The sequence below is a fragment of the Chiloscyllium plagiosum genome, unplaced genomic scaffold (assembly GCF_037043375.1).
Source record: "Chiloscyllium plagiosum isolate Xiang-an unplaced genomic scaffold, Cpla_swu_hap1 HiC_scaffold_14, whole genome shotgun sequence".
NCBI classification, from domain to species: domain Eukaryota; kingdom Metazoa; phylum Chordata; class Chondrichthyes; order Orectolobiformes; family Hemiscylliidae; genus Chiloscyllium; species Chiloscyllium plagiosum.
In genome coordinates this window covers 85,115,884-85,136,139 of record NW_028270152.1, presented here as the reverse complement: position 1 = coordinate 85,136,139, position 20,256 = coordinate 85,115,884, and the positions used below count along the sequence as shown (strand labels likewise).

Sequence of the window (20,256 nt, the reverse complement as noted above, 5' to 3'; positions counted from 1 at the left end):
CAGCTGTACAAAACCCTGGTGCGTCCACATTTGGAGTGTTGCCTATGGCTCAGGTCACCGTATTCGAGGACGGATGTGAAAGATTTGGAAAGGGTTCAGAGGTGATTTACTAGGATTTTACCAAGTCTGGAGGGAAGGTCTTATGAGGAAGGCTGAGGGACTTGAATCTGTTTTTGTTCGAGAGAAGACATTTGAGACCAATTAATTGAGACATATAAGATAATCAGAGGGTTAGATAAGTTACAGTGAGAGACTTTTCCCTCGGATGGCGATACCTAGCACGAAATGAGATAGCTTTAAATTAAGGTAGTAATTAATATTAATATTAATTAATAGATATGGAATAGATGCCAGAGGTAGGTTCTTTACTCAGAATAGTAGAGCCATGGAATGCATTGCCTGCAACAGTAATGGACTCGCCAACTTTAAGGGGATTTAAACGGTCATTGGACAGGCATATGGATGAGATTGGAATAGAGAAGGTTAGATGGACTTCACATTGGTTCCACAGGTTGGCGCAACATCGAGAGCCGAAGGGCCTGTACGGCGCTTCCATGTTCTATGTTCTGTCTTCTAGAAGGCATAGTGTGAGATGGGAGAGAAAAAACTGAAAAAATGATCGGAGGAGAAGTTTTTTCACTCAGAGGATGGTGCAGGTATACAATGAGCTTCTGGGGGAAGTGGTAGAGAAATGTCCAACAACAACAACAACAACATATAAAAGACATTTGGGTAGGTACAGAGAGAGAAGGTTTGAAGGGAATTGCGTCAAATGCAGGGAAACGTGACTCATTCAGAGACTCTGTTCAGCATGGACGAGTTGGATCGAAGGAACAGTTTCTGTGCTGCATGACCCTGTCTCCTGTTAATGGAGGAGGAGACTACCGAGATAAGGCATGATTTGGAGATGCCAGTGTTGGACTGGGGTGCACAATATTAAAAATCACACAACACCAGGTTATAGTCCAACAGGTTTAATTGGAAGCACACTAGCTTTCGCAGCGACGCTCCTTCATCAGGTGACTATCACCTGATGAAGGACCGTCGCTCCGAAAGCTAGTGTGCTTCCAATTATACCTGTTGGACTATAAACTGGTGTTGTGTGATTTTTAAAGAGATAAGGCATGTTATAGACACTGAAGCAAGTTACAGCGATAGGGATGGTAGTCTGGAATGCAGCATATTTCAAATATGTGGAGGGACTATCAGGAAGGGAGGAGGTTATAGGGAATGGAACTGTTATAGTAGTTACAAACTATTGAAGATACTGGTCCACAAGACATGCCGTAGATACAATGTTGCAGAGTAGTGAGTCTTAGTACAACAGAACTTACAATAGGAGTGGTGATTTAGCCTTTGGGTGTGTCTGTACTGAGCTCCCCCTCCAACACTGTATCTATATCATGTCTTGTTCGCCGATGTTTGGAGCCCTCGGTAAAGGCTGGAAGTTACAGACATTGTGGGCTGTAGGTGCTGGGCAAGATGACACACAATGATTTTTGTAGCATTTTGGGGATAGTGGACATTACACTAAGTGTCAGAGTCATTTTGCAAAGAGATAATGATAGTGCAGAAGTGAAGATTCCAAATTTGGGGAAGCCCCCTAATCGTTAGAACATCACTGTCACTGGGCATTGTCACCTGGCAAACACAGACTGGGAGGAACTATCTGCAGTTGGGCTCATATTCGGAAAAAGTGGTACAGTGAGAATTCAGGTCTGATGTGGTCCCCGATGAGTGAATGCCAAAGGCAGTAACTCCAGTGAATACTGATCAAGCGATGTCGTGATCCTGATAAAGAAAGTACACTGCGATGAAAACAGGCGAAGCCCTTCAAATGTATAGAAAGTCCAAGGGGTTCCTTCAAATTGAGAGTCAAAGAATGGACATGAAATATCCTTGGCAGATACTGTTAAGGAAAGGCCACGAGGTATTTTATCAGTATAGTTAGAGGGTTACGCCTGGTAGAAACCAAAGGAACAATCTGTACATGGAGCCAGAGGAAGTAGGTGAGGTCTTTAATGAATACCTCCTGTCCTTATTCACACAGAAGAAAAGCATTGTAGCCAGGGATTTCAGTCGAGGATGGTGAGGTTCTCGAACATGTGACGACCAACAAGGAGGAGGTACGAAACGCTTTCACAAGCATAAAGGTGGATAAACCCCCAGTACCCAATGAAATATATCCTGGGCTGCAATGGGAAGTAAGGGAGGAGATTGCTGGGGCCCTGGTGGGTACTTTGCTGGCCACAGGTGAAGTGCCGAATGACTGGAGGATCGCTAATCTGTTTCCTTTGATTAAGAAGGGCAGCAGGGATAAGCCAGGTAATTATAGAGCAGATAGTCTGACAGCAGGGTGAAGGGACATTATTGGAAAATATTCTGAGGATGAATCAACACATACAAAGGCAAAAGTCAACTCGGCTGCGTAATCACGGATTTGGTAGAGGAAGATACCGCCTCAGAATTCAGTTGTGTTTTTTGAATTGGTCTCTCAAAGTATTGAGGAGGGCAGTGCAGATGATGTGATTTACATGCACCTGAATAGGCCTTTGAGAAGGTCCCAAGTGGAAGGCTGATCCAAAAGGGAACAGTCCATGGGATTCAATGCAAGTTGGTAATTTGGGTATAAAATTGGGGTATAAACTTCTTCTTGTTTGAAATTCTTTCACCAGCGGGTGTACCACAGGGGTATGTGCAGGGACCATTGCTGGTTATTCTGTGGAATAATAACTCCGATGTGAAAGCAGAAGGCATCATTAGTCGGTTTGCAGATGATGTGGAAGGTGAGGGTGTTGTTCACAGTGAGGGGGATGGTCTCGAGCTACAGTTCAGATGATAATCTGAGCAGAGTTTAGTTCTGATCAATGTAAGGTCATACCCTGTGGGAGGTATGATAAGCGAAGGGCAGACATAATGAGTACTGAGGAACACAGGGACCTTAGTGGACAGGTGCCTAGATCCCTGAAGGTGTCAACACAGGGAGACAGGGTGGGAAAGGCACCTGAACCGGGAGCGGTAGGGGGACCTATACCCTGGTTGGGTGAATTGCTTGAGAGGATATAAACTTAACTGGCAGGATGTTGGACCTTAAACAGCCGTAAGGCCAGAAAGAAGATTGAGGCCAGTGCACAAGTTAAAGAGAGAACATTCCACAGCCAAGACAGGCAAGAACATCGCAGGGAATGTGGAAAAACTGATTATTAAACTGCATTTATTTCAATGAAAGAGGCCAGACAGATGAACTCAGGGCATGGATGGGAACATGGGACTGGGATATTATACTTATTACAGAAACACAGCTGAGGGAGGGGCTGGACTGGCTACTCAATGTTTCAAGGTAGAGATGCTACAGGAAGCATCGGCGGGGAGGAAAGAGAGGACGCGTGGTCGTGGGTTTTGATTGCGAGAATTATCCCAGCAGTACTTAGAGTAGATATTCCTGTGGGATCACCCAGTGAAGCGATGTTAGTGGAACTGAGAAATAAGAATGGGTCATCACTCTGACATGATTGTCCCATTAACCCCGAATAATCTGTGGCAGTCTGAGGAACAAATATGTCGGGAGATCTCAAATATCAATCATAATAATAGGGCTGTTATGGTAGGGGTTTTTAAACTTTCCAAACCGAGACTGGGATTGCAAGTGTTCAGTGTTTGCAAGGGAGGAATTTGGTAATTGTGTTCCAGAAACTCCCAATCAATATGTAAATGGCCTGAAAAGAGAAAGGGGCAAAACCTGACCTCCCCTTTGGAAACAAGGTAGGAAAAGGGACTGAGGTATTAGTGGGAAAGCATTTTTTCAAAGTGACGACAGTTGTATTAGTTTGAAAACAGCGATGGAAAAGGACAGGCCTGGTCCACAAGTTCAAGTTATAAAACGGGGCCAGACCAATCTTGATCGTAATGGGCAGGAACTTTCAAAACGTGATTGGGGAGTCTAGTTGCAGGGAAAGGGAAGTTTGGCAAGTGAGAATATTTTAAACGTGAGATAAATTGAGCGATCACCACCTGCATGTTCCTGTTTATGTGCAGGTCAATACTGACAGCATTCGGAAACACTGGCTGTCTACTGAGGGGCTGGTTAAGGAAAAGGGAGCACATGTCAGGTATCGCCAGCTGGATCAAGTGAACCTCTGAGGATCACAGGGACTGTAGGAATACAATTTGGTTGGAAATCAGGATTGCAGAAAGGGTACATAAAATAGCCTTGGCGGAGAATGATAAGGAGAATCCAAAGTGATTGTATAAATATATTGAGTAAAAGAGTAACTCGAGACAAAGTAGCGACCCTTAAAGATCAATTGATGTGTGGAACCATAGGATATGGCTAAGACTTTAAACACAATTTTTAACTCCAGAACGTACTGTGAACAACGACTGGGGAACTCAGCGAACAAGAGTAATATGTTAGACCACATTTGGAGTTTTCTGCAATTCCAGTATCCCCGCTATAGGAAGGATGTTGTGAAATTTGAAAGTGTTCAGAAAAGATTTACAAGATGTCCAGAGTTGTTGCTGAATAAGCTGGGGTTATTTTCCCTGGAGCATCGGAGACTGAGTGGTGACTTGACAGAGGTTTACATAAACATGAGGGGTATGGATTGTGTAAACATTCAAGGTCTTTTCTCGGGGTTGGAGAGTCCAAAACTAGAGTGCACAGGTTTAAGGTTAAAGGGGAAAGGTTTAAACGGCACTGAAGGGACAGCTTTTTATGCACACGGTAATGTGTGTATGGAATGAGCTGAGACAGAAAGTAACAGATACTGATACTATGACAATATTTAAGAGATATCTGGACGGGTATATGAATAATAAGGGTTTTGAGGTACATGGGCCAAATGCTAGTAAATGGGTTGGATTTATTTACGTCTTCTTGTCAGCATGGACGAGTTGAACCAAAACGTCTGTGTCCATGCTGTACATCTCTATGACTTGAATAGAGTGCATGTTTATAGAAGAGGTGGTGCTGGAGGTTTTAAGACACAAAGGTATGGAAAGCCCCATGACCTGATTAAGTGTATCACAGGACATTGTGCGATGCTAGGGAAGAAATTGTGGAGCCCCGAGCAAAGGTATTTGTACCATTGACAGCCATGTGTGATGTGCTCGAAAGGCTGGAGGGTGGCATAGTGGACAGTGAAGGAGGTTTTTTGAGATTACAAAGTGATCTTGATGAGTGAATGGGCTGAAAAGCTGGAGATGGAATTCAATCTGAACAAATGCGAGGTAATGCACTTGGTAAAACACACAAGGTAGAGCTTATACAATTAATGTTCTGGCCTCGGTTAGTGTTTCAGAGCAGAGTGACCTCCGGGTTCAGGTACATAATTCTTGAAGCTTGCATCACAGGATGGATAAGGCAGTGCTTGGCTTGGCTGACTATTGCTCAGTCCACTGAGTGTAGGATTTGGGACGTCATGTTGAGATTGCGCAGACATTGGTGAGGCCTGTTCTGCAATACTCCATCCAGTTCTGGTCGCCCAGTTATAGGAGGATATTATTAAGCTGCAGGGGTTCAGAAGAGATTTGCCAGGATGTTGCTGGACATGGAAGGCTTGAGTTCTGAAAAATGGCTGGATAGGCTGAGTCTTTTTTCACTGGAGCCTGGAGGTCGAGACGTGATGTTATAAAAGGTTATTTTTAAAAATGAGGTATATAGATCAATTTAGTGGTAGTTGCCTTTTCCGCAGGATGGGGGACTCTCAAGAGAAGGGGTCACATTTTTAAGGTTAGAAGAGAGAGATTTAAAAAAAGAGACAAGGGGGCAAATTGTTACGCAGAGGATGTTTTGATTGTGGAGTGAACTTCCTGAGGAAGGGGTGGATGTGGGTACAATTACAACGTTTAAAAGACAGAGATACTAAACGAGTATTTTGCATCAGTTTTTACTGTGGAAAAGGATATGGAAGATATAGAATGTAGGGAAATAGATGGTGACACCTTGCAAAATGTCCAGATTACAGAGGAGCAACTGTTGGATGTCTTGAAATGCATAAAGGGGGGTACATTCCCAGGACCTGATTAGGTGTACCCTTGAACTCTGTGGGAAGCTCGACAAGTGATTACTGGACCTCTTGCTGAGATATTTGTATCATCGATAGTCACAGGTGAGGTGGCGGAAGACTGGAGATTGGCAAACATGATGCTACTGCTTAAGAAGGGTGGTAAAGACAAGCCAGGGAATTATAGGCCAGTGAGCCTGACGTCGGTGGTGGGCAAGTTGTTGGAGGGAATCCTGAGGGACAGGATATACATGTGTTTGGAAAGGCAAGGACTGATTAGGGATAGTCAACATGGCTTTGTGAGTGGGAAATCATGTCTCACAAATTTGATTGAGTTCTTTGAAGAAGTAACAAAGAGGATTGATGAGGGCTGAGCGGTAGATGTGAACTATATGGACTTCAGTAAGGCGTTCGACAAGTTTCCCCATAGGAGACTGACTTGCAAGGTTCGATCTCACGTAATACAGGGAGAACTAGCTCTTTGGATACAGAACTGGCTCAAAAGGTAGAAGACAGAGGGTGATGGTGGAGGGTTGCTTATCAGACTGGAGACCTGTGACCAGTGGAGTGCCACAAGGTTTGGGCCTAAGAATGGTGAATAGCCAAGGTAAGGGAGTCCAAAACTCTAGGGTACAAATGGGAGGTGAGAGAGCAAAGATTTAAAGAGGGAGCTGAGGGGCAACATTATCCACAGAGGATGGTGCACAGACAGAACGGACTGCCAGGGGCACATGGAGAAACAAGAACAATGACAACATGGAAAAGACATTTGGGCAGGAACATGGAGAGAAGGTTTGAAGAGCTAAGGGCCAAACGCAGGCAAATGAGACTCATTCAGTATATGAAACATGGGCAGCATTGATGAGTTGGACACAGGTTCTGTTTCTGCGCTGTATCACTCTGTATCCAGCTAAAGAGGATTACAGCACCGAAATAAAGCATGTTGTAGACGCTGAAGCAAGTTACAGCGATAGGGATGGTAGTCTGGAATGCAGTATGTTTCATATATGTGGAGGGACTATCGGGAAGGGAGGAGGTTACAGGGACAGGAACTGTTATAGGAGTTAAAAATGACTGAAGACACTGGTGCACAAACCATGCCATAGGTACAGAGTTGCAGAGTAAATGAGTCTTAGTACAGTGATGGAGGGAGAACACAGAACAGAAAGATCCCAGGCAGCATTCCCAACCTCTCATCGGAGGCCTGCTTTCCCCTCTGTTGTCCTGATGCTCACAGGCCCAGTTTGATAACTATGAATTCCCCATGCCGTCCCAGTGCAACCTAAGTTAATGTAGACGTGGTGTTTGAGCAAGGGGTGTGTCTGTACTGTACTGTGCTCCCCCTCCAGCACTGCATCTATGTCATGTCTTGTTAGCAATGTTAGGAGGCCTTTCATTGCTCTCTGCTCTGTGCACCGAGTGATCTTACCTCACTGCAGGATTTATTGAAGGCTCCACATCTCCCTGCCTTTTGTCTCTCTGGCTGACCAATCATTCTCAATGAGGTGTTGGATGACACACCCAGCAATTGGAATGTCTATAGAGTCAGGAACTTCCTAAGTACCGACAGGAGACAGAGAAATAGACAGAATGGAAAATTAGACTGATGCAGTGAGGGTTATACATGGAGAATGGAAATGAGTCCCACAGAGATCTGTAAAATCCCACTCCATCCCTGGCCTGTGCTGTTGCATCTCTCTGGAGTGAAGAATTCTGTTGGCTCAGGATCTGGAGTAACTGCAAGAGCAGGAGGCGCTGACAGAGGCGGCAATAAGATCCACACCGTGAGGGATACCACATGGAGAGAGACTGAGTGATATAATTAGAGTGCTGGAAGACCTCAGGATCACACAGTCATGTTGGAAGAATGGGTTTAGCTTCATGATGCCCTGGTATCCGTGCTCAGGGATGAGCAACCAGTGAACAAGCGAAGTGATAGCCGAGTGGTATTATTGCTAGAGCATGTATCCAAAACCTCAGCTAATATTCAGGGGAAGTGGGTTTGAATCCCACCATCAGAAATTGTGGGATTTGAAATCAATAATTTAAAAAATAGTAATTCACAATCCATAAATAAATATGAAACCATTGCTGTTGTACAAAAGAACAAAACACTTGTCCTTCAGATAAGGACATCAGCTCATCCACACGTGGTCTGCACGACGTACCCACAGCAAAATGTTTGCCTCTCAATTACCTTCTGAAATGGCCGAGCAAGTTACTCAGCTCGAAGGCAGCTAGAGCTGGGCAAGAAAGGCTGGTCAGCCAGAGAGCCCCACAGCCCATACCTGATTTTAAAAAATAATCCATTCGGATGGTCCCGCTGGAACTGTGCTGGGACCAGTGTCCTGGCCAATCATGTCGGTAGGTTTATGGGCAGGGCTTTCAACTGACAGAGGATGCAGGGACAGGGTTCAGGTGAAAGGAGCTTTCCAAATCCAAACGGAAAAGGTGAAGTATGGGATCAGCATGGGAATGTGACTGAAGACAAGCAGAAAGGAAAAGGAAGGGACAGAGTTTAACTAAGACTGTGCTTCAGGGAATCGGTTTGTGACAGGAAATTGTGGGAAAGAGTAAATTATGTTTTTGTTTTGGAATGGATAACGTCTCATCAATAAAGTAGATTGATCTGTGACACAGAGATAAAAGAGATTTAGACACCAGGGTGACGTGGTTCCAGGGCGAACAAAAGGTGGAACATAAATATTCAATGGATCACAACCTTGTGGAAACTCAGACAAAATGGGTAACGCTAACAATAATGGGTAATAAAGGTATTACAGAGAAAGCATTTGGCCTCAGATCATGAAGTAAAGTCAGTCTGAATGCAAATTCTGGCTACTACTTGCAAAGGACACAAGCAGCAGAACAGTTTTAGCCACCGAACAGCATTTCATTGCTCATCACTGCATTAAACAGGAACTCATTGGAATTTTTTTACAAATACATTGTGATAATTTTGGGAAACTTCAATATTCACATGATCTTAGACAGTCACACTGACAGTGATATTGGAAGAGGAGTTCAGATAATTAGTTTTCAAGGTTTCTTTGAATAACAAATTGTGCAACTGGCTAGGGACGTACCGATCTCAGATCAACCGTTGTGTGATGAAACTTAGTGACTGAGTAATGTCACCTGGAGAGATCCTCAGGGAAATTGTGAGAAAGTGCAGTTTAAAGAAATATAAAAAGTTTTAAAGTGAATCACAAAAAGGACAAGTTACAACTAGAAACAAAAACAGCCAATTACATGGGTTTGAGAGGAGAACTGACCAAGGTAAACAGGCTAAACAGACTGAAACATGTGCCTGTAAATGAACAGTGGAAATCATTTGAAGGAACAGTGTAAAACACTCAACAAAAGGACATTCCATTGAAACAGACCAAACCTCAGCAAGAAATTCCCACCGGCCCCTCTCTCAGGACAAAATGTACCATATTAGATTAGGAGGCTTAGAAGATCACCAAAAAATACTTAAAATCCTGAAGTGAGAGAGTGTTTTAGGAGTAAGTTTTAAAGGGATTGAAAAGGGTCTGCTCTCAGGAGGAGGGCAGTGGGAAGGGGAATCATTATCAGGGTTTAATGTCACAAAAGGAACCGGGAGAGCTGAAGGTGCTGGAGGTGGTGAGAGTGTTACAGAGAGTGGTCAGGGCCTGAATGGTGTTACAAAGCCTGTACGGATTGCTGCAGCTGGAGAGATGCAGAGGTAGGGAGGGACATATGTATTTTTATTTATTCATTCATGGGATGTGGGTGTCACTGCTAATTACCCAGAGGACAGCTCAGAGTCAGCCATGTTGCTGTGGGTCAGGAGTCACATGTTAGCCAGGCCAGGTTAGAATGTCAGATGTTCTACACAAAAGGAGGTCAGTGAACCAGATGAGTTCTTCCCACTGATCAACAATGCTTTTATGGTGGCCTCACCAATGTCCACCACGACATGACATCCCAACTCCTACTCTCAATGCTCTGCCCAATGAAGGTAACCATCCCAAGACCTGCTTCACCAGCCTGTCTGCGTGTGACACCACTTTCAAAGAACTGTGTACCTGCATCACTGGGTCACTGACTAACAACACTACCCAGGGCCCGAACATTAACTGTACAAGTCCCACCCTGGTTTGTTTCACCAAAATGGCACAATTCACATTTATCTAATTAAACTCCATCTGCTATTCTTCAGCCCACTACCCCAGCGTACTGTTCATCCTGTTGGATCACAGATAAATTTCATCACTGTCCAGTTTACCACCAATTTCAGTGTCACCCAAAAGACTTACTTAACTTACTTAACAATATTCCCATCCAAACCATTTATCCAAATGACAAACAACAGGGGACCCACTAAACCGTTGGTCACATACCTCCAGTCAGAAAACAAATTGTCTCCCATCACCCTCTGTCTCCTACCATCAAGCCCAATATTCTGTCCAGTTGACTAGCTCCTCCTGAATGCCATATCCTTTTACACTGATCTGAGCTTATTACCCAGTTTACCATACGACACGTAGAACACAACAGTACACCCTTCGGCCGTGATGATATGCCAATCTTTTATCCGACCGTAAGATTAAAAAAAAAAGTGGCAGATAGAGTTTAATTCAGATAAATGCGAGGTGCTGCATTTTGGGAAAGCAAATCTTAGCAGGACTTATTTACTTAATGTTAAGGTCCGCGGGAGTGTTGCTGAACAAACAGACCTTGAGGTGCAGGTTCATAGCACCTTGAAAGTGGAGTCGCAGATAGATAGGATAGTGAAGAAGGCGTTTGGTATTCTTTCCTTTATTGGTCAGAGTATTGAGTACAGGAGTTGGGATGTCATGTTGTGACAGTACAACGCATTGGTTAGGCCACTGTTGTAATATTGCGTGCAATTTTGGTTTCCTTACTATCGGAAAGATGTTGCGAAACTTGAAAGGGTTCAGAAAAGATTTAAAAGGATGTTGCCAGGGCTGGAGGATTTGAGCTACAGGGAGAGGCTGAACAGGCTGGGGCTGTTTTCCTTGGAGTGTCGGAGGCTGAGGGGTGACATTATAAAGGTTTACAAAATTATGAGGGGCATGGATAGGGTTAATAGACAAAGTCTTTTCCCTGGGGTTGTGGTGTCCAGAACTAGAGGGCATAGGTTATGGATGAAAGGAGAAAGATATAAAAGAGACCTAAGGGACAACATTTTCATGCGGAGGGTGGCATGTGTATGGAATGAGCTGCCAGAGGAAATGGTGGAGACTGGTACAATTGCAACATTTAAGAGGTATTTGGATGGGTATATGAATATGAAGGGTTTGGAGGGATATGGACCGGGTGCTTGCAGGTGGGACTAGATTGGGTTGGGATGTCTGGTCGGCATGGACAGGTTGGACGGAAGTATCTGTTTCCATGTTGTACATCTCTATGACTCTAACTTCCATTCCCCTCATTTTATTGTCATCCATGTGCCTATATTAAATGTCCCTAATACATCTAATTTTACCGCCACCGCTGGCAGTGCATTCCACTCAGCCACCACTCTGTATGTAACGAACCTACCTCTGAAATCTCCCCTTAACCATCCACTAATCATCCGAAAATTATACCCGCTTGTAATAACTATTTATATGAGGGTAAAAAATATCTCTCTCTATTCACTCTATCTATGACTCTCATCAACTTGTTCACCTCTGCGAAGTCACCCCTCACCCTTCTTCACTCCAATGAGAAAAGCCTTAGCTCCTTCAAACTTTCGTCATAAGACATGCTCTCCAGTACAGGTAGCATCCTGGTAAATCTCCTCTTTACCCTCTCTAAAGCTTCTACATCCTTCCTGCAATGAAGGGACCAAAACTGAACACAATATTCCAAGTGGGGTCGTACTAGGGCTCGATAGAGCTGCAACATAACCTCACGGCTTTAAAACTCAAACCCCAAACTAATGAAATCCCACACGATATATATTGCTTCTTAACAAGCCAATCAGCTTGGGCGGCTACTTTGAGGGATCTATGGGTTTGGAACCCAAGATCCCTCTGTTCCTCCACACTGCCAAAGATCCTGCCTTTAACTCTGTATTCTGCATTCAAATTCAAACTTCAAAATTAATGACTTCACACTTTTCCCAGATTGAACTCCATCTGCCACTTCTCAGCCCAACTCTGCATCCTGTCAATGTTCTGTTGCAACCTACAACAGCCCTCCATACTATCAACCACTCCACCAACCTTAGTGTCATTGGGAAACTTACTAACCCCTCTTTCAATCACACACTCAAGTCATTCATAAACTCACAAAGAGCAGAGGTCCTGTAACCTCTCCCTGCAGAAAACCCCTGGTGACTGAGCTCCAGAATGAATGCTTTCCATCTATCATCACCCTCTGTCTTCTGTGGGCCAGTAATCCTGTATCCAGACAGACAGGTTTCCCTGTATCCCATGTCTCCGTACTTTCTGAATGAGCCATAAAGATGTTTTGTCACATTCTCAAAAGATTCAATAAGACTTGTAAGGCATGACTTGCCCCTTACAAAACCATGCTGACTATCTCTAATCAAACTATGGTTTCCAAAGGAATAATAAATCCTGTCTCCCAGAGTCCTCTCCAGTAATCTGCACACCACAGACAGAAGACTGACAGGTGTGCAATTCCCAGGATTATCCCTATTCCCTTTCCTGAACAAGGGAATAATATTTTCCTGCCTCCAATCATCTGGTCCGACTCCAGTGGACAGTGAGAGCGCAAAGGTCATCACCAGGTGTGCAGCAATCCATTTCCTCAGTTCCTATAGTTACTTTGGATGCATCCAGTCTGGTTCAGCGACTTATGTATCCTTATCTTTTACAAAATTCTCAACACATCCTCCTTCTTAACATCCACCTGTTCACGGACATCAGCCTGTTTCACGCTGTCCTCACAAACGAGAAGACCCTTCTCAGCAGTGAATACTGAGACATAGTATTCATTAAGGACCTCCCCTACCTCCTGTGACTCCAGGCACAAGTTCCTTCCACTATCCCTGACTGGCCCTATCCTCACTCTGACCATCCTCTTATTCGTCGCATAAGTTGAGAATGCCTCGCGGTTTTCCTTAATCCTTCCCAACAATGCTTTTTCATGCCCCCTTCTAGTTGCCCTCAATCCATCTCTCGGTTCCTTCCTGGTACCTTCAGAGCATCCCTACAGTGTGGAAACAGGCCGTTTGACCCAACAACTCCATACCAACCCAGCCCCATTCCCCACCCTATTACTCTCCATTTGCCTTGACTAATGCGCCAAACCTACCCATCCCTGAACATTATGGGTAATTTAGCATGGCTAAGCCACCAAACTGGCACATCTTTGGGCTGCGGGGGGGAAACCGGAGCACCTGGAGGAAACCCACAGGGAGAATGCGCAAACACCCCACAGACAGTCGCCTGAGGCTGTAATCGAAATGGAGTCCGTGGTGCTATGAGGTCGCAGTGCTAACCACTGAGACACTGTGCCATCCAATGTAACTCTCTGGAGCCCTGTCTGATCCTTGCTTCCTCAACCTTAAGTCAGCTTCCTCCTTCCTCTTGACTAGATGCCAAAGTCCATGTGGACAACGTTGACTGCTCTGCCTTCATCTATCTTTGGCCACTTCCTCAAAGAGTCAATCCCATTTGTGCAACATGGTTTTCCACTCACAAAGCCTTGCTGCCCATCTCGAATCAGCCCTTGCCTTTGTAACTGTAAGGAGCTCCTTTATCTCAAAATCTCCTCCAACAACTTCCCCATCACTGGGCTCATGGGGCTGTAATTTCCTGGCTTTTCCCTGCAGTCCTTAAGCGATGGAACAGCATTAGCCAACCTCCAGTCTTCCAACATCTCACTGTGTCTGTTGATTATATAAATATCTGTTAATCTCTTCCCTAGCTTCCCACAATATTCAAGGATCAACCGTATGAGCTACTGAAGACTGATATACCTTTATTTTTTCAAGATTCCAGCACTTTCTCTTCTCTGGTGAGGATTCTTTCCAAGACATCACTATTTATTTCCTCAAGTTCCCAAGCTTCCATGTCTTTTGCCACAGTAAATACTGACAAGATTAATTTTGTCTAATATCTCACCCATCTCCTCTGGTTCCACACATGGGTGACCTTATTGATCTTTAAGGGACCCTATTCTCTCCCAAGTTACTCTTTAGCCCTTATTGAAACTTGCATAAAGGCTTCTGATAATTCAAATGCACCATATCGCCTATACCACTACACCCCTCCTACAAACTTACAATTCTACCATTTATATTCACACCAACAAATTAAATCTAACAGGCTCATTGCTGTACCAGTCGGCATGGAGACCACTGTCACACACAGTTACTGTACTGCCCTTGGCATAAGTATATTCAGTGTCCTGACTTTAACTATATTGACATTCCCATCACTGTCTGGTGCCTACAAAAGAATTCCTGTCAACGGTTGCTGCTGCTTGGTTATTCTCAGCTCCACTTTTCATATTCAGATCCACATGACTCTCTCATTAATGCATTATCCTCATCCTTCCTTCACAACTTGTTGGCTTATTGACTAGTCTGTCTTTTGGGACTAGATTGGGTTGGGATATCTGCTCAGCATGGATGGGTTGGACCGAAGGGTCGGTTTCCATGCTGTACATCTCTCTGACTCTATGACTCTATCCCAACCAACCTTCAATATTCACCTCCCAGCGATGGTCATTCTGCAGCTAAATCTCCAGAAAGGGAGTTCCATCATATCTGTTCACTGTCATTCCATCTGCCTTATGGCAAATACAGGGAGTCATTCCTCAGTAGTGGGGGGGGGGGGGGGGGGGGGGGGGGCGTTGAACAGATGGGTAGAGGTTACAGAGACTCAAGACTTACAGGGACTCGAGGATGTTAGAGTTAAAAAGAATTACATCTGGTCAAGAATGTCAGTGGGACACAGGGGTTTGGGGATTGGAGGAATTTACAGAGATAGAGGGAGCTGGATTAGATTCTGGAGATAGGGATGGAGAAAGGAAGAGGTCGGCAGGCTGAGAGGCACAGACAGGGAGCTGATTCATTTAGGAGAGAATTAGGTATACTAACAGAGATACGGAAGGTTGTCGTGACTGAAGACATTTACAGATATAAGAAGGCTTCTAGGCTCTGGAGGCTACATAGATAAGAAGGCAATGGAGAATGCCAGGTTGGAGACAGTTACACAAATGGGGAGGGTGACACAAACTGAAAGAGGTTCCTGTGGTCGGGAGGGGTATAGTGTCGGGACTGAGGGCGAAATTTAACAAGATAAAGATCAAAGAATTGGTGAAGGATAAGGAGATTACAAATTTTTCACAGCCAAGGAAGGGTTGTAGGAGCTGGAGAAGATTACGTAGGTAGGGACTGATGGAGAGGTTAAAGACAAATACATTGACATGGAGGGTGGTATTGGTGGGAGGAGCTTACAGGGATAGACAGGACTGTCAGGGTTAACAGGGATGAAGGAATTTAGTATCTACTGGAGAAGTTGAGGAATTAGTGTGGTAGGGATTGGAGAACCTGACAGAGACAGAGACAGAGACAGAGACAGGGAGAATGGTGTGGACTAGAGGAGATTCCAAACAGAGGAAGGATTATCGGAACTGGAGGATATTACAGAGATCACGAATACAGTATGGGTCAGGATTGATGCCTGCGATCCCCTGTGCTGTCGCATCGAGGACCAGTACAGCAGAGGTGAAAGCAGGACCCTGAGAAGATGATGGGAATGAAACCTAGAATGTTGCTGTTCCTTGCCAATCTCTGTATCTATGTCCGGTCTTCCAGGTCTGAATATAGAAGTCTACTACCTCCACCCTGTACGGTTTACTGTGAGTGATCTTACCGGCTGCAGGATTTACTGAAGGCTCCAGATCTCCCTCTCCATCTCTCTCTGGCTGACCAACCAGCTTCAATGAGGTGATGGATGAGACAGGAGTTAGGAACAGCCTGATTACCTGCACGAGACAGAAATAGACAGAATGGGAAATTAGACTGATGCAATGAGGATAACTCATGCAGAGTGGCACTGAATCCAGCAGAGATTTCGGAAATCTCAGTCTCCATCCCTGGCCTGTGCTATTGTGTCTCTCTGGAGTGGACAATTCTGTTGACTCAGGATCTAAGAGGGAGAAATGCTGACAGAGGCAGCATATAGACCGACACAGCGAGCGATACCACATGCAGAGATACTGAGTGATATCACATTATTAGACACTGTATTAATAGGGAATTGTTTGAAATTGTAACAAACGCACTGGGATAATTGTGAGGGGAGTCAACCTTCCTATCTCATCATCTCTTTGGCGGTGGGTCACAGACGAGGCTGACTCTCTCCCACTCTCGGGGGCGGGGTCTGGAGTTGGCTGTACAGACAGATGTGGCTTTCCACAGACTCTGTTACACTCTGTTGCAGAAGGTGGACATGGGGAAGGGGTGGGTGGGGGGTTGGTGTGGTCACGCGCTCCTTATGCTGTTTTCCCCTGGATTCCCATTTTCCCCACAGAAAGTCTCGAGGTACTCGACACCTTCCCAATACTCCTCCCCCACTTTGGACGGTCTTGGTCCAGGACTTACCAGATTTGATTAAGAGCTGAAAAAAAACTATCAATTCTGAAGAAGCCAATATTTAGAAATGTGGACACATTTGTTAAAGAGATCGCTAGGGAGTCTCCCAGCAGGAGGAGTGCAGTAGGAAGAGGAAACGTCAGCGTTTAATCAGATGATCGGTACAGGGAGAGGTGAAGGTGTTGGAGGTGGTGAGAGTGTTACAGAGAGGGACAAAGGCCCGAACAATGTCACAAAGCCAGTACAATTTGCTGCAACTAGAGCTGTTTGCAGAGGGAGGGATGGAATCTGTATTTTCGTTGATTCATTCATGGCCTGAGGATGTCAGCGGATGAACCAGCATACATTATCCCACTGCTAATTGCCTCGAGGCAACTCAGAGTCAGCCATATTGCTGTGGGACGGGAGTCACATGTGAGCCAGACCAGGTAAGAATGTCAGATGTCCCTCCCTAAAGGACATACGTGAACAAGTTGATTTTTACCAGATAATCAACAATGCTTATACAGTGGCCTCACTAATATCCTGTACAGATACACCATGGCATCCCAACTCCTATTCTCAATGCTCTGCCCAATGAAGGTAACCATTCCAAATGCCTGCTTCACCAGCCTGTCTACCTGTGACACCACTTTCAAAGAACTGTATAAATGCATCCCTGGGTCACTGATTGACAACACTACCCAGGACCCGAACATTAACTGTACAAGTCCAGCCTGGTCTGCTTTACCACAATACAACATCTTGTATTTCTCCACCTAACCTCACTGGCCCAGCAGTACTTTTGATCCCATTGTACTCTTCACTGTCCACTTTATCACCAATTTCAGTCTCACTCACAAACTTGCGAACCATGACTCCTGTATTATCATCCAAACTGTTTATATAAATGATGCACAACAGTGACCCAGCACCGAACCCCATGGCACACCGTTGGTCACAGGCCTGCAGTTTGAGGAGTAGCCCTCGATGATCACGCTCCGTCTCCTACTGTCAATCCTATTTTGTATCCAGTTGGTGAGCACTTCCTGGTTATGTGTGATCTCAACTTACTAACCAGTCTGCCATGCAGAACCATGTCAAAGGCCTTGCTAAGGTCCATGGAGACATCACGTCCTGCTCTGCTTTGATCTCTCACTTGTCTACCTCCACAGTGAGGTTTGAGACATGGTTTCCCATGCACAAAACCATGCTGACTGTCATTGATCTGTCCTTGCTTTTCCAAATGCATGATGATGGTTTCTCTCAGAATCTCCTCCAACAACTTACCACCGCTGCCATCAGTCTCACTGGGCTGTAGTGGCTGTTGATGATACAAATATCTCTGGGAGGGGCCCTGTAATTTCCTCCCTCACTTCTCACAAGGCGCTGGGGTACATCTGATCATGTCCCAAGGTTTTATCTAACTTTTTTGCATTTTAAGATATCCAGCTCCACCTGTTCTCCAATGTGCACTCTTTTCAAGACATCACTATGTATTTTCCCAAGTTCCCGAGCTTCCATATCTTTCTCCACAGTAAATCCTAACACAAAATATGTGTTCAGTATCTCCCCCATCAGCAGTGATTCCACACAGACAGCCTCATTGACCTTTCAGCGGCCCTGTTCTCTCCCGAGCTAATTTTTAGCCCTTGTTGAAACTTGTTAAAATGCTTCTGAAATTTCAAATATCCCTCTACCGCAACTAGCCTCCCTCACCCTTATATATTCTGCATTTATGGTCACACCAAAATATAGAATCCAACAGATTGAAAAATATTCCTCTTTTATAAAATCATGCATCTCCCATTGTTTCTAAGCATCCAGTTATCATTTATTGTCATATTCTTTATAACACATTCCAGCACGTTCCCGACTTACTGTCAGGCTAATACTATTTGGTTTCAGACTGACAGCAGAAAGGGTTGAGGGAGTTCTTGTTTACCAATCTGAAAAAGGTAGCTAATAGGGTCAGCAGGTAATAGAGAAGGCAAATCAAATGCTGGCATTTATTACAAAGGGAACGGAGTTTAAAAATAAGGAGGTCTTGCTAAAACGATGCAAGGTACAAGTCAGACCACACCTAGATTATAATGAACAGTACGGGTGCCCTAAGTAAAAACATTCTTTTATTGGAGGTAGACCAGGGAAGGTTCACTCGGCTGATCCTGGAGATGGCGGGATATTCCAATGAAAAGAGGTGGAGTAGATAGACCTTGAACCCATTGGGGATTTGAAGAATGGGAGAGAAATTGAATGAAACATCTAGGATTCTGAGGGGCTTTGACAGGTTAGATGTTGTTACGTTAGAAACTAGAACAGTACAGCACAGTAATAGGCCCTTCGGCCCACCATGGCTGTGCTGATCATGATGCTATTCTAAACTAATCCCATCTGCCTGCACATGGACGATATCCCTTTATTCTCTGCCTGTTCATGTTTCTGTCTAAATGCCACTTCAAAACTTTGCTCTCGTTGCTACCTCTCCCACCTCCTGAGCAACTTCCACCCTCTCAGGAAAGAAAACTGGCCTCTTTCATCTCACTTAAAACTTCTCACTCTCACCTTAAACCGAGGCGCACTCATATTTGATATTTCTACATTGGAAGAAGGATTCCAACTATCCACACTATTCACGCCACTCCTAAGGCTATATACCTGTACCCGGTCACCCCTCAGTCTCCGATATTCTCTCAAAACAATCCAACTGTGTCCAACCTCCTTACAGTAAACACATTCTCGTCCAGGCAACATTCTGCCAACCCTCTGTTGCAACCTCCTTCCTGTAGTGTGGCGATGAGAATGACATGCAACTTTCCAAACATGGCCGAATGAAGTTTCATTCAGTCACAACATGACATGCAAACACCTGTACTCAATACTGTGACCAATGAAGGGAAACCTACCATACTCCTCCTTTACCACCACATCCTATTGTGTCGTTATTTTGATGGAGCTACGGATTTGCATCCAAGGTCATCTGTTTATCAATGATTCCATATGGTCAATTAGTGTACTTCTCTCTTCTATTTGACTTCATAAATGCATCACTTTATATTTGTCCCGATGAAATTCGATTTGCGATTTCTCTGCACAGCGTTCCAGCTGATCTACGTAGTTCTTCAACCTTTAACACTCTTCCTCATTATCCACAATTCCCCTAACTATCCCTAATCATTACATGCCTTTCCAAATGTCATCTGCAAAATACTAATCAAACTGCTGACCTTTCCATCTGAATCACAGATATACATTACACACAGACATTGTCGCACTGATCCTTGTGAAACAGCATTGGCCACAGACGTCCAATCAGAAAGTGACCACTCCACATGCCTCTGTCTACTATCACCAAGAAAATATTGTATCCAACTTAACAACAAGCATGGACTGTGATTTGATCTTCCAGATCCCCCTTGCTATTCGGAAGCTGTCTATTCAAAATGACTCTATATTTTGATTCCCAGATTAAGTTGGCTGTCTCACTAATGCACTGACTGCATCCTTTCTTCACAACAAAACAGGACCTTGTTTGGTTTGTTGCTGACCCTGCCTAAATCCCTACAACCCCTCAATAATCACTTCCCAGTCATGGTCATTCTGCACCCACCCCTCCACAATAACAGTTCGATCATATCTGTTCTCTTCAGTTAATACTGTCATTCCATCTGCCTGGTTGCAAATGCATGGCTCGTGTCACCGAGAGATGGCCTTTGAGGGATG

At 44.6% G+C, this 20,256-nt stretch overlaps 1 long non-coding RNA gene across 2 annotated transcripts in view; it reads right to left on the bottom strand.

The window, feature by feature from the left end:
- Positions 1–20,256, bottom strand: part of LOC148148006 (uncharacterized) — an 88,929-nt gene that overhangs the window by 20,797 nt on the left and 47,876 nt on the right. Inside the window, exons 5-6 of one of the 2 annotated variants that reach the window (XR_015759440.1) lie at positions 15,833–15,944; positions 7,435–7,561 (exon numbers count right to left, since the gene is read on the bottom strand). This is a non-coding gene — a long non-coding RNA (uncharacterized LOC148148006). The remainder of the gene's footprint in view (positions 1–7,434; positions 7,562–15,832; positions 15,945–20,256) is intronic. The other variant, XR_015759441.1, reaches the window with a different exon arrangement.